Source organism: Bos mutus, chromosome 9, assembly GCF_027580195.1.
Source record: "Bos mutus isolate GX-2022 chromosome 9, NWIPB_WYAK_1.1, whole genome shotgun sequence".
Classification (NCBI taxonomy): Eukaryota; Metazoa; Chordata; class Mammalia; order Artiodactyla; family Bovidae; genus Bos; species Bos mutus.
In genome coordinates this window covers 29,071,740-29,087,474 of record NC_091625.1, presented here as the reverse complement: position 1 = coordinate 29,087,474, position 15,735 = coordinate 29,071,740, and the positions used below count along the sequence as shown (strand labels likewise).

The 15,735-nt window shown below is 35.8% G+C and overlaps 1 long non-coding RNA gene across 1 annotated transcript; it reads right to left on the bottom strand.

Annotated features, from left to right (window-relative positions):
• Positions 1-1,287: 1,287 nt before the first annotated feature.
• LOC138989205 (uncharacterized) lies at positions 1,288-15,304 on the bottom strand. The gene is made up of 3 exons (XR_011465458.1): positions 15,196-15,304; positions 14,860-14,966; positions 1,288-1,362 (listed from the first exon to the last, which is right to left on the bottom strand). It is a non-coding gene; the product is annotated as an uncharacterized lncRNA (long non-coding RNA).
• Positions 15,305-15,735: the final 431 nt, after the last annotated feature.

Below are 15,735 nucleotides of genomic sequence, written 5' to 3'. Positions count from 1 at the left end.
CCCGTTGGCTATCTGTTTTACATATGGTAATGTAAGTTTCCATGTTACTCTTTCCCATACATCTCACCCTCTCCTCCCCTCTCCCCGCGTCCATAAGTCTGTTCTCTATGTCTGTTTCTCCACTGCTGCTCTGTAAATAAATTCTTCAGTACCATTTTTCTAGATTCTGTATATATGTGCTGCTGCTGCTGCTAAGTCGCTTCAGTCGTGTCCGACTCTGTGTGACCCCACAGACAGCAGCCCACCAGGCTTCCCCATCCATGGGATTCTCCAGGCCAGAACACCAGAGTGGGTTGCCATTTCCTTCTCCAATGCATGAAAGTGAAGAGTGAAAGTGAAGTCTCTCAGTTGTGTCCGACTCTTCGTCACCCCATGGACTGCAGCCTACCAGGCTCCTCCGTCCATGGGACTTTCATATGTGCTAGAATATGATATTTATTTTTCTCTTTCTAACTTACTTCTCTCTGTATAATAGGTTCTAGGTTCATCCACCTCATCAGAACTGACTCAAATGTGTTCCTTTTTATGGCTGAGTAATATTCCATTGTGTATATGTACCACAACTTCTTTATTCATTCATCTGTCAATGGACATATACTTTATGTATTCTTAATATGGCTAATTCATACTTGTTCCAAGTTTAAATGCAATACGCTAATCAATCAAATTTTACCATAACCAATGTTATCAGAAAGTAATGTTACAGTTGATACATTACTTTTATCAGGCTTCCAGGGTAACAAAGAAAAACAGTTAACCAAATATCAACTGCTCATACATAAAGCTAAAAGGTTCTGTTAACCCTTTAGTCACAAAACAGTTTCAGATTTTATTAATATGGTTCTGCTTCTATGTCTATTTTCCACATTAATCAGTAACTTCTTTGAAGAAGGAACTGAATCTTATTTCTATGTACAGCTCCACATTAGATAGATACTCAATAACTACTGCAGTCTGAATATATCTGGAAAGCAGTGAAAGTGCTTTCCTAAATACTCTAGAAGCATAAGATTGGCCCATGACTGAAAATACAGTTTATTTTAAAAATCAGAGAACACTCATATCAAAAAAATATGAAAATATGGTCTGAATACCATGTTCTAACTTAGGAAGCAATTAAGCATGAGATATGCTTTAGTAATACTTTTTCAAATATGCTTTTATATTTTGAAAGTTATAGCATTTGAATGAGTAATTCAGTTTAAAATACATTAAGTATCTGCAATAGACTGATAATGGCTCACAAAGATTTTTCCGTGTTCTAATGCATAAAACTTCTGGACATTACCTTATATGGCAAAAGATGTGATTCAGTTAAGGATCTTGAGAGGAGGAACTTCTCCTGTATTACCGAGGTAAGCCCTAAATGCAAACACATATATTTCCTTATAAGAGAAAGGTAAAAAAAAAAAAAAAGTAAAATAAATAAATCAAAAGAGAGAGGTAGGTGCAGTTTTGAAACTCCTGTGAGATGCACACAAGAGAAGATGATGTAAAGATGGTGGCAAAGATTAAGTGATATGATTACAAAGTAAGGAATGCCAAGGATTGCTGAGAGGCACCAGAAGCTAGAAGAGGCATGGAACAGACTCTCCCCGGAGTCTCTGGAGGAGGGAGCGTGGCCCTGCTGACACCTGAATTCCCCATTTCTGGAAACTAAAACTATGAGAGAATAAATTTCATTTTAAGTCCCTCAGGTTTTGGCAATTTGTTACAGCTCCCACAGGAAATGAATATAGTATCACTGGCTTTCAGGCACTAAATGAGTCTCTAAAGACATGAAAATTGAAAAAAAAAAAGTGGAGAGGGTCATGTTCCTGACCACTATTAGCTCCCCATTTAGTGATGAAAGCTAACATAGAAATTAAAGAGTCATCATACAGATGGCTTCCATATTGGAAACATGTATTGTGGTTCTGGAAATAGAAGAGATACAATAAACTGATGAGGTCATGACCACATGGAGCAGCATCTGGAAATCAAAGAAGTAAGAGTATGATAGGTCCAGAGAATGGTGAGCAAATTAAAGTGGTAGATGGATTATCAATGATGAAGGACAGGCAAGCCTGGCATGCTGCAGTCCATGGAGTCGCAAAGAGTCAGACATGACTGAGCGACTGTACAACATCAAATAGGTGGTAGGGAAATTGAAGGGAGATGAAACTGGAATGGTAAATTATAAAGCAATGCATTATTCTTTAGACAACAGGAAGTCACTGAAAGACTTCAACGGGAAATCAATATGCCTTGATTTCTGTTTTAAAAAGATAACTCTGAAGCATTTATGTGGAAAATTCAGTTAAGTGGAATAACTCACTCCCCTGATGATACCCCAAAAAACAAAGTGTTACCTAACTAAATTGGTTCCAATAGCAGGCAGTGAATTTTCATTTGTTTTGGCAATATAGTAACAAGCTAGCATGTTTAAATACAACTGCCAGACAGGTCATTAACATTTCTTTACTCAGCCAAAATAGAATTTTTAATACCTCTCATTCCTAAAAGAGAAGGTAGATTTAAGTAGAGAGTCTCAATTTATCACATAAAGTATAATTTTAAAGTATCGAAATGGATACTTTAAGGCAAGAAACTGAGAAATGTAGCCTCCTAGAAAAGATTTCTTATAGCCTGATTTCCCCCCTTTCTAAATACTGATAGGTAATTTCCTTCAAAGGCTATTAAATGGAGAATAAATTCATTATGTCCTCATGGGTAAGAAATTATTAGCCTAATTAAGTCCCTTGTTCCTTCAGGGGGGAAAAAAATCCCTAAGAAAGAAAGTTGTTAAGGAATTTTTAAGGGATAATAAATGTTGGTCTTAAAAAAAAAATACAGGAAGTAATATAAGCAAGCTGCTTCTGTTAAGCAGTGGCCAAATTGTACCAACAAAAATCTTGCAGTTCTCCCTGAGGAAGTAAAGAAAAATTACTTCCTAAAGTAGCCACAAGTGAGTGAACAGAAGTTAGAGATAAAAATCTACATTTTGTGGGCTTAACAAATAATGCAGAAATGCCAGACCAAAGACCCATTTTGAAATTCTTCTGCTCATCCAGCTTGGAGATATTCATTACATAATGAGTCCATTTTTTAAGACTTTAGAGCCCAAGCCACGCATTGACTGTTGACCAAGAATCACAAAAGCAATAGTCGAATTTTCAGCGTTAGCACCAGTCCACAAAACTATGAGACCATGACCCAAGTTATATTTCAAAGACAAACATTTTTATTTTCCATGATTAAATCAAGTCATAGATCTCTGCTTCACTTTTTTCCTTGATCACTATAGCCCAAAGTAAAGTAAGGGGCCATAAACCAAGCCAAATAAGCTATTTATTGTTGCCTGAATATTCCAGATTTACCAGTTGGTTGCTAGCTCTGCATTTCCCCACTGTCCCTATTAAGTCTTTCTTCTTCTTTTTTTTCCCCTCTATTTAATAGACCCTGATTGTACATATGGGACATTCAGTGAATGTAGCAGATAAAGTAAGTGTTAATGAATTTATCACTATATTTGTAGTAGTCATAAATTCACTTGTAAAGCTCATGACTCTCAATGAATGTTTGACTGGAAAAAATAATGGTATTTGAAAAACAATGAATATCTACTGTCCTACTCAACCACACACTATAGACTTGGCATGAAGCAGGGAAAAAGTGAACAGTCCTTGCTCTTCCAGTCAGTAAATCTAACTTTACTGCTGAATCAAAATTTTATAACCAAAAGAAAACATTTGTAATACAATAGTAATTCTTTTTAAAAAGATAATGGTGAAGGTGTTGATAGATATGCATTGGAAACAGGATGTTGAACTCGGAAATCAAAGTGACAGAATCACCGTTTCCCAGCAAAGGCTCACATACCACAAGGGTCTATTCATTCTAATCTTGATCATACTTCTCTTAATTTACATAATCGTGCTAATTCCTCTGAACTTCAATTGTTCCATATTGCTTATCATGTACAAAGCATGGTGAGAGATATCAAGTAGGTATGTTGAGGGTAGAAATGGTGTGGTATCAGTAATATCTGGAACACTGCGTAAGGTTTCAGATCTTACCTGTGTGTGTGTGTGTCTGTAAAGCTTTCTCTCTTATCCTAAAATCTAAGGAGTTTATACATTTAGAATTATCTGAAAGGATTATCAATCCACACTTAGATACGGGTTTGGAAAATCTTCAGGACAATCAGTTCTCAACAACTCTATTTCATGCTTCCAGAGTCACAAAAATGATGCTTCTGAGGTAAGTATCTGAGACAATGCTGAACTAAAAAGAAAAGCATCCAAGTGAACACTGATTGGATCAGCAAAAGATTTGCAAAATAAATTCTGAACTGTGTTTTTGAAGTTAAAGAGATATTTTCCAGAAAAAGAAGAGTAAATGGCATTCTACTCAGAGAAGAAAAAAACAAAATTCTGTAAAGCAATTATCCTTCAATTAAAAAATAAATTTAAAAATACATGCTCAGAGTTACAGAAGCATGGAATAGCATGGAGAGTACAGGGAACAGAAAGTTCTGCACTGTAGTAGAAGTCTGGAGGTATGGAAGAAGAGGGAAGATAAACTGAGGTCCCTGCCCCCCCACAGCAAAAGCTCAATCTTGGACTCTCATTTCTGCTTCCATCCTCTTCCTCAACATGCAGTCCAATCACATTTCCCAAATATTTATCCCAACTGTTGACTTCTAAGTCTTGCTTATCCTACACCTCCAGGCATTATGTTGTTTTAGGAAAAGTATAAGTTTGGAACTGGACTTTTGGTTTTGGACTTTTTTTGAATTGGAACTGATTTTTTCTGGATTTGAATCACTGCTTGATAAATTAATAGTTGTATGGCCTTAAGAAAGTTACTTAACCTCTGGGTATGCATTTCTTCTCATGAAAAATGGGAAAGATAAAAAAAAAATGGGAAAGATAATGCTTTTCCTATAGAGTTATTCTGAAAATTAAATGAGATCATACCTCTGGAAAACATATGGCATATATTTATGACTTTGAAAAAAAGTCCTCCCTTTCCACTTCTCTGAGAAATCTCTAAGAAGGTACGCCTTTCAAAGGCAGATGATTCTGTTGTGAATTCCAGCTTCTGATACTACTAGCTATATGGCTTTGGGTTTAACTCTCTAATCCTCGGTTTTCTTATTAATAAAATAGAGATAATAATCCAATCTCAGAAAGTTGTATGGATTAGATAAAAGGCACCTCTTCCACTGCCTTGCAGTTAGTTCCCCTGAATGTTCTCTGAGCACCTATGAGGATGTGTTGATGATTACTACACTGAGCTCCTCACAGTCCTACTGTTAAGGTTACAGACTAGTGGGAGGAAAAGAAGGATTCCATGTACCAAGTGCAATACACAGTACAGAGTTTCTTTTATCTTTACAGCAACCTTGGAAATTAAGTAGATGTCAGTACCTCTATTTTTTATACAAGTCTACCTGAGTTTCACAGTGGTTAACAACTTGTTCAAGGACACCAAACACTAGAGATGGAATAATCTTCAATGTTTGTATTTACTTCAGAGTATCAGCTGCCTGTTTTATCAGTCTGCAGCTCTTTCCCATGTAATACACTGTACATTAACATATGCTATACTGAGCTGCCTCTAGCTTTAGGAATTCATATATCCTTAAGGAAAATATCCCAGTATCTCCTGAATTTCATGGTTTATCAACATGGCACAGAAAGTCAGGCTAATCTGTAGTGGAAAATAGTATGTCTAGCTCCTGAAGCAAATTTAGGAGTGTAATCAACATATCTGTCCTATAATAGAACAGCCTATGAAGCGACTTTTAACCCCATAAAATGGAATCAGAGCTCTTTCCAGACTTGGGTTCATCACATCATTAATATTTCTGGATTTTACTGAACACCGAGAATTCCAATATTCTAACAAACCAAAAAACTCTTTTGAAAACTTGTAGCAATATTTAAATAACCTACTTTACACAAGAAACAAGCTTTAACCTTACCTGAAGAAGAACAACAAAATTCTATAATTAAAAACAAAGTCTTAGAATAGCACATTTAATCATCACTGCAAAACACAGTGCTATTCTTGGCCATCAAAGTTTAAATAGATTTTATATGCCATAGTTATATCAGAAATGTTGATAAGGGGCATTTTATAGCGCTGTTTTTAGAATAAATTCATAAACATGGTACCAATTGAGAAATGAATAGTCATAAATCTATTTCTGAGCAGTGGGTGATTAAAAGAAACATATGAAATGAGTAGAATTATCCTCGTTCATCTTTTTTTGTTGTTTTATGAAAGATCCAAATCCGGTTCCAATCAATGGGAAGATCTTTGAAAAACCTACCTTTGTAAGACTGATTAAAAATTTTTTAAGAATCCCACAAAACAACAACAAAAGTGAAATCTGTTGAATAATATAATTTTTTCTCCAAATTATTTTTCCAAATTCTCTGCCAAAGCAAACACATGGTATGTGTTAGTCAGCTGGGTCTGCATCAATTCATCAGTTGTATGAACTGCACTGATTTTGTTGCCAAACCTATTACACTAAATCCCACTGTTTTTAAAACCTGACTCTAAACATCCTTTTAAGCTTGCAGAACATTCTAAGTGTAGTTTAAATGTAGACTATTTTTAAATTACTTTTTCTTTTTTTTAGCAAACTTTGGGAATATTCCTCTTGGATAGACCCCACATTATAAATTCTTTTGGTACCTGCTAACAGAAAGGTACGATATAAACCTTTGTCCTTTTGGCACAAAGTATAGAGAAAGGGAAAAGCTTATTTTCTCTATTTTTGTGAAAGGCTTTATTTAAACATTCCCCAAAGTAATAGGAGCTATTAGAATAGTTTGACAAGAAACGTTATCAGATAGTTGGAATCTAGAATTTTAATATACAAATGTGAATTTTATTCATTCTGAATAAAGGTCACTTATTCTATCATAAAACAGAAATTATTCATCACCCTTTGATGATTTTTATAACCTTCACATAAAGAACATTATATTTACTGCTGCCCATGATCTTCAAAAATAAGGCTGATAATGATGATTACCATCTCCCTGTTTCCAAAGAAAAAAGACCTAGAAGAAAATAATTCTTTCCATGATTAAGTATAAATTTTTATTATAGCTATAAAAAAGTAACTGATGGATGCAATGTGAATCTGCTACAATTTTCAAAAGCTTTCATTCTCAGTTTATGCCACATTCTAGTCTTTAATTGTAAATTTTAAGTTGAGCAAGTCTCCAATTCAAGATACCTGAGGTTTATCTGCCTAATCTGAATATTATATGTTAATGTAATATTATATGCCAACATCTCAGTAATTGAAAACTTCAGAAGAAAACATCCGTAAAGCATCACCACCTCATCTCTCAGATACTTGAATCTGCTCCTATCTACTCTGTCTTCCCTCTGGTTAAAATGGATGAACTCTTTGTTCATTCTTTGCTCTCAGCAAATGCCAGCCTCTTCACTTGCTTTCTAATCTCATTTACTCTCTTCAACTCAAGAACACTGATTTAGCAATTCTCACTTCTCTCTCCTACATCATCAGCTTTTTTCCCCCTTCCATCAGTGTATGAAAGTTGAAAAAAAAAAAGATCTCTCACCATCATTACTTATTTCCCTCCTCCCATAAATACTCTTTACACTTCCTTCTCTGTAAAGTAAAACTTCTCAAAATATTCAAGATTTTCTACCACCACATTACTTAAACTGTTGTTCTTGAGGTCACCAAGGGCCACTTTTCAGTTCTTCTATTACTTTATCCCTCAGCGGCTGTCCATACAACTAGTCACTCCTCTGCCTGTAAACGTATCTTTGCTCCCAGGTCACTACAATCCCTGTTATCCTCTTTTTGGCCATACTTTTTATTCTGCTTTGAAGTTTCCTCTTCAGCTCTCCAACAACCTCTGAATGTTGAAACACCCAAAGGCTCAATTCTTGCATATCTTTTGTGTCCTCACTAATTCCCTTTCATCTGGTCTCTGTTACAATTCATATTTCCCAATATAGCCTGAACGTCTCCCTAGACCCCAGGCCCAACTACACATCCTATTTCCACATAGATGTCTAAGAGATATTTCAGCTTTCCACATCCAAATCTGAACTCTTCACCTCTAACCTCTATCCACATGTGCTCTCCCCATGCTGATTAAGGGCAACTTCACACTTGTATTAATAGTTGTTCAGAGAAAACATTTTACAGAGTTTTATCTCACAACTCACATCACATCCACAGCAAATACCATTAGCTCTACCTTCCAGATATACCTGGAATCGACTGCCTCCTACTATTTCCCACATTAGTCACTATTCTAAGTCCACTGAATTACTGCCAATAGCCTCTTCAGGGGTTTCTCTGCTTCTACCCTTTCTCCCCTTTACACTTTTCTCAACACTGATAAAATATATGTCAGACTATGCACAATTCTCAAAATTCTCCAGGAGCCCTTTATCAAACTTAGAGAAAATCAGAGCAATTGCAACAGCTACAAGGTCCTGTGTAGCTTGGCTCCCCGTGTCTCTGTGATCTTATCTTCTACAATCTCATGCATTTACAGTGCTCTAGTCACACTGGCCTCCTTTATGTGCCTTGAGTTAGGCATTCCCTCCACTTCAGGGCCTTCACAACTGCTATTTGCTTTCCTGGAATCCTCATTTGGTATATAACCCCAGGACAAGTTTCCTTTAGCTCCTCCCAGTTTTGACTCATATATTATCTTCTCATGGTGTCCTTCTCTGAACATGCTATTTAAAATTGCAATTGCCCCCTGAACACCCTCTCTTCCCTTCCCTTGGTTTATTGCTCTTTGGCATCATTATAATTTAACATACTGCATAACTGATTTATTTAGTTAGCTTATTTCTGTCTCCCACTCTTCACTTACAAGTTCCAAGAAGGCAAGGTTTTTTTGTGTCTTTTATTCATTCTCAGATAAAAAAGAAAGAAAAGTGTTAGTCGCTCAGTTGTGTCCAACTTTTTGCGACCCTATGGACTGTAGCCCACCAGGCTCCTCTGTCCATGGGATTCTCTAGGCAATAATACTGGAGTGGGTTGCCATTTCCTCCTCCAGGGGACCTTCCTGACTGTACATAAAGACTTCATTAATGTGCATTAAAGGATAACCCAGGTAAATCTGTCATAGAAAATTGTCTCTTGAGCCTTTAAATTCTATACCAATTCTATACCTCTGGTTGGCCAGTGTTTGTTTATTTAGGTTTTAAAGTGAATGACCTGGGGCTATTTGTTTCCATCAACCTGACTGTGAATCTAAAGGCAAAGTTGAAATTTCAGTCTGCTTTTCTTGCTATCCTCAGAAGAGATTGCTGTAAATCTACTCTATGATTCTCATTCTGTTCAGCTTACAAACAGCTTATTATTTTCTGTAATCTTTGTCTTATAATAAAGCACTGCTGAAAAATTAAACAGAAGAAAGTTCATTTGCCATATAAGCTATGAAAATGATTTGCTGGTGGTGATTTTACCCTTCACTTGCAAGTTCTAAGAAGGCAAGGTTTTTTTCATGCTTTTATTTATTCCCTCAGAGCTGGTGCCCAGACAGTTGTTTCAAATATTACTGGGGCTCAATAAATATTTGTGAAATAAATACATAAGTAAGGAGTAGAGTCCATGCTGATTAAAAGCACAGATTTCAGTGTCAAGGAGACCTGGATATGAATTCTTGTTCTGCCTCTTACTTAAGTAATTTACCTTAGACAAGTAATTTTTCTTAGACCCAGATTATTCATTATAAAATAGATATAACGATACTTAGCACTAAACATTTTTCCTATAAACTTGAAGGGAAATAACAAAATTTAAGCAAAATAAAACAAAAAAATGTCATTTAAGAGATGGGAATACCATCTTACCTGTCTCCTGAGACAGGCGATACCATCTCTTACCTGTATGCAGGTAAAGAACCAACAGTTAGAACCAGACATGGAAAAACAGACTGGTTCAAAATTGGGAAAAGGGTACGTCAAGATTGTTTATTGTTACCCTGTTTGTTTAATTTGTATGCAGAGTACACATGCAAAATGCCAGGCTGGATGAATCCCAAGCTGGAATCAAGATTGCCAGGAGAAATATCAACAACCTCAGATATGCAGATGATACCACTCTAATGGCAGAAAGCAAAGAAGAACTAAAGAGCCTCTTGATGAGGTGAAAGAGGAGAGTAAAAAAGCTAAATTAAAACTCAATATTCAGAAAACTAAGATCATGGCATCTGGTCCCATCACTTTATGGCAAATAGATGGGAAAAAAGTGGAAACAGTAGTGACAGATTTTATTTTCCTGGGCTCCAAAATCACTACAGATAGTGACTGCAGCCATGAAATTAAAAGATGCTTGCTCCTTGGAAGAAAAGCTATGACAAACTTAGCATATTAAAAAACAGAGACATCACGTTGCTGACTAAGGTCTGTCTAGTAAAAGCTATGGTTTTTCTGGTAGTCACTTACAGATGCAAGAGTTGGACCATAAAGAAGGTTGTGAAAGTGAAAGTGTTAATCACTCAGTCATGTCTGACTCTTTGTGACCCCATGGACCATATCCCACAAGGATCCTCTATCCGAGTATCCTCTGTCCCACAAGTATTCAGGCAAGAATACTACAGTGGGTAACCATTCCCTTCTCCAGGGGATCTTCCCAACCTAGGGCTTCAACCTGGGTCTCCTGTATTGTAGTCAGATTCTTTACTGTTTGAGCTACCAGGGAAGTACCCTGGTAGCTCAGATGGTACCAAGTTGAGCAGCGAAGAATTGATACTTTCGAATTGTGGTGCTGGAGAAGATTCTTTAGACTCCCTTTGCCAGCAAGATCAAACCAGTCAATCCTAAAGGAAATCAACCCTGAATATTCATTGCAAGGACTGATGCTGAAGCTGAAGCTCCAACAGTTTGGCCACCAGATGCAAAGAAGTGACTCACTGGAAAAGACCTTGATGCTGGGAAAGATTGAAAGCAAGAGGAGAAGGGGATGACAGAGGATGAGATGGTTGGATGGCATCATCGACTCAATGGACATGAATCTGAGCAAACTTAAGGACACAGTGAAGAACAGGGAAGCCTGGCGTGTTGCAGTTCATGGTGTCACAAAGAGTCCAGACATGGCTTAGTGACTGAACAAACAATGGTAACCATCAATAAAGCAATAAAATAAGATTGTCCAAATATATATGATAAATTGCAATTACTTTAATTGACCATCAAGTTAATTATTTTCATTATTTCAAATTTACTTAAAACTTATTTTTCATTTTATAGTGCTATTTGATACTCATTAAAAGATGGTTAAGAAAATTACAGTATATTTCTTACTAGTTTTCAATTATAAAATGTAATTTTGTAAATAATACAGTGTTTTAGATATACTTTCCATAAATAGTTCCATATTCAATTTCAAAATGTAATTGCTCAACAAATGCATTTTAAAATAATAAAATAAATTTAGATGTTAATTATTTTGGTTAGCTCCAAGCTTAGAATGAGTTTTATTTTAAAGTTGTCTGATGGCTCTAGGCTGTAGATCTTATGAAACTTCTCCTGCCATTCTATTTATCCACAAGATTTCCCCAACTACCTACCTTCATGTCCAATATAAAAAGATTGCACTTCACAAAACCCAATATTGGCTATGTTCCCAGATACATAGATTTCTACCAATCATAAATTTCTCTTGCCTTCTAGTGTGACTATCACCATCTCAAGCTCCAGTAAAATTAAATAATACTCTATTCCACAAAAACACTGAGGCTCCCTGATCTAGTCTACTCCTCTTATTAAAGAATAGGAAAAGTGAAGCACAGACACAAGTGGTTCAAGTTCACAAAGCTAGTCTGTGAAAAAGTTGGTTTTTACCAAATAACCAACTGCCTGTTTTGTTCAGAGATTTTTTTTTAAACTTTACTCTGTGGCCTCAATTTGGAGAAGGGAATGGCAACCCACTCCAGTATTCTTGCCTGGAAAAACCCATGGACAGAGGAGCCTGGAGGGCTATAGTCCATGGGATCGCAGAGTCAGATGCAACTAAACAACTAATACACACACACACACACACACACACAAGCACATAGCTTCAATTATCTTCTCAGCTTTATTCTAGAGCCAAACATCTTATTTTATGATCTTAACACATATATGTATGGTTGTGGAATATTGTGACTAAAACATTTCATGTGCCACTGAATATTGTTTTCTGGCTACCTATCTTATAATTTAAGTTATTGGTATAGAAAAAGCCTAGGAAATATACATACATTTCAGTTATTGGCTATTTTCATTAAATTTTAATGTAAAAAAAGTCAGATGTCCAACAATTGGTTGTTTTAATTTTTAATAATTATTTATGGAGTATCTCGTATTTGCATCTGTTTTTGAAACTGTCAAATATTCTTAGTTTTACATTATTATTTTATTTCACTCAGTATCTAAGTCCAAAGTGAGGGCAATATAGTCACCTTATTTGGCTGGGTCAGCCATCATCAAAAGACTTGAACAGTGTGGACCACAAACAATAACTTTCTTCTGCTAGAACTTGGCTGACAACACAGGTTGTGCCTTCCAGTATCACATTTCAGATAGTCATTTTAACCCCATAATTCAAGTTGTTGCCTCTAAGCAACCTATTTGAGATTACTGTTCTAATACCTATCTCAATTTACCAACAATTAACATGCAAAATTTATTCCTGTCAACTGCAACTGCCAAGACCTAAACAGTCACTCAATTAAAAATTCTGTCCTGACCACTCAAGGTCTCTGAAACAACAGAAGATCTTGATATTACTGCTTGATTGACCTCCTGATCAGCTTATGGAGAACAACCTGCCTTAATTTGACTCAAAAAAACCCTAAGTACTGAAGCATAGCAATTCATTGAGGGTTTAAAGTAGAACAAACCACTAGTAGGATTTTTCACTGAATGTATCTTTTTAAACTATTGTCTAAAATGACCTATCTGTTCCAGTAAATGGTGTGTCATATAAGGAAATATCATTAATGACTATCAGAAATGAACTCCTGAACAATGAGACAGTAGTTCTATACCCTAGCTGCACTGTAAGAGGCAAACTTTTATATTGAAAAATATTTTAAGAGCTGTAGTTTTTCCTCATCTCCTTTCCTCCACAAGCATGATATGCAGTAAAACTTGGTGAAGGCTGAAATAGGTATCTCAGGCTTTACATTGCATATCCCTGAGTGTACCAGATTATCTTCTAACACCCATTTGGTAATGTTCTGCCTTGACTGGTTTTTAAATATTACAAAGAAATATGTTTCTACTACTCTTCTTGGAAGATTAATTCTCCTCCAATCTTTAATGCTATATTCAATCCTTAAAACACCCATGTAAATTTTTTCTCACAGTGAGAATTTTACTTGTTGAACTTTTTTCTATTACAGTGTAATAGGACTTTATGTCTTGAAATAAAAATATATATCCGCCACAACAGGGTAGCTACTTAACCTGGTAATATTTTACATATGTGAGTAGTGAGATGACTTCAGCTATTCAAAAAGCAATAGTAATTCATTACCACACCAAGTTGAAATTATTTCCTCCTTTACAATAGAAAAGATGAAGCAAAATAATCTTTAAAAGTAAAATCACAGGTTTTAAAATGGTAGCTGTTTCTGGTGCTGTGTGACATGGAAGGAAATGTGACCTACTTAGAAATTTCTTAAAAAAACAGATTCTCAATTATTTTATTAGCTATCATTTTCTGATACTTTTCAATTTTATTTGTTCTTATTTTTCATTCATCTTCCACTATTTGGCACCAGACTCAACGAACACACTTCTGTGCTCTAGAATTGACTCAGTACATTGTATACATGCAAATCTTAAAGTTGAGATATTTTGTATCAGGACAAAATCCAGTAATACATAGAGGTGTATGTGTGTGTGTGTGTCTGTGTGTAAACCCTTTATTTTATCTAAAACTTAGAAAATTATAGTTCTATTTCCAAGGTTAAGTGCCAGTAATAAATTCTATAAGGTACACTATCTTTGAAATTGACCCTGTCATACTGTATGATATCACTTATACGTGGAATCTACATATAGATACAAATACAACAAACTAGCGAATGTCACGAAAGAGAAGCAGACTCACTTATAGATTCAAATACAACTAGTGAATATAATTTTAAAAAAAGAAGCAGACTCACAGATATAGAGAAGAACTCGTGGTTACCAGTGGGGAGAGGGAAGAGGAAAGGGGCAATATAGGGGTAAGGGATTAAGTTATACAAACTATTAGGTATAAAGTAAGCTACAAGGATACTATACAACACAGGGAATATAGTCAATATTTTATAATAACTATAAATGGAGTATAACCTTTAAAAATTGTGACTTGCTATAGTGTATACCTATAACTTATATAATATTATACAGCAACATACTTTTAAAATTTAATTATATTAAAAAACTGATCCTGTAAGACAATATCCAATTTATATCTGGGAGCATTAATTGATGAATAAGCATGAGCATTATTGCACTACAAAATTGCTTTTATGATTTGTATAAAGTAAATGGAACTATGTTTATTGTGAAACTATTTTGATAATATCAACTCCTGGAAAAAAAGAGGTGAATTTTTTTCACTAAAGTGTTTTATTTGCTATAAAAACCTGCTGTGTTATAACTCAACAAAGCAAGATGTTGGTCAAAGAGAAAGGCTTTTCAAATGAGATATTTTGACCTTGAGATCATCGAGAAACAACTCAGAAGTAAGAGGCAGAGTAGAAACGGCTATGAATCAAGAGTAAGACTTACCACTGATTATTGCTTCATTCAACAAGCATATGTTTTTCACTCATATCACAGTCCAAATGGGTTTTGCCAACTGCAACTCACCTTCCCTGGTGATTTGGTATCTGGCTTCTCCATCTTGTATTGTTGAGATCTTCCAGCGCCTCCTCAGTGCCCTCTACATTCAGGCAGCCAGTGAGCGAAGAGCAAAGCTGAAGAAAAACATCCAAGATGGTCTACGATTAGGCTCAGTACACATCACTCCCACCACATTCATAGAGCCAGAACCAAGAAGGTGGCCTGACCTAACTGCAATAGGGATCAGGAAATCTTGCCTTTGGGTGCCCATGAAAAGGAAATGGAGTTGGTGAGCATTAAGATTTGAATCCTGTCCCCCAGAAAGCTTTATGTTAGTGCCCTGACATATATAACCTCTAGTACCTTAGAATATTGTATTTGGAAATAAGGCATTTACAGAGGTGATCAAGTCCAAATGAGGTCATTAGCATGAACCCTAATCCAATCTGACTGGTGTCCTTACAGATAAGGCCAAATTTGAACACAGAGACAGACACGGACACTGGAGAACATCATAGGAAGAGAGAGAGGGAAAAAATAGCTAGCCACAAGCCAAGAAATGCCAGAGGCAACTAGAAGCCAGGAGAGATCTGGAAGAGATCATTCTCTAGTACCTTAAAAGGGAGAATAGCCCTGCTGAAACTTGATTTTAGGCTTTCTGCCTCCAAAACTATGAAACAATACATTTCTATTGCTCTGAATCACCCAGTTTGTGGTTGTTACTGTAGCCCTAACAAACTAACACAATGAGCATCTTGCTGGCCTCTATCACCCTTCTATCTCTGGTAAATAGAGGCAAGGTTATTCAGAAAAATTCTTCCAAATAAATCAATCAGCAAAAATTCTGGGTAAAATATTTGTGTGTGTTGCTAAATTGCTTCAGACATGTCCCACTCTGTGCGA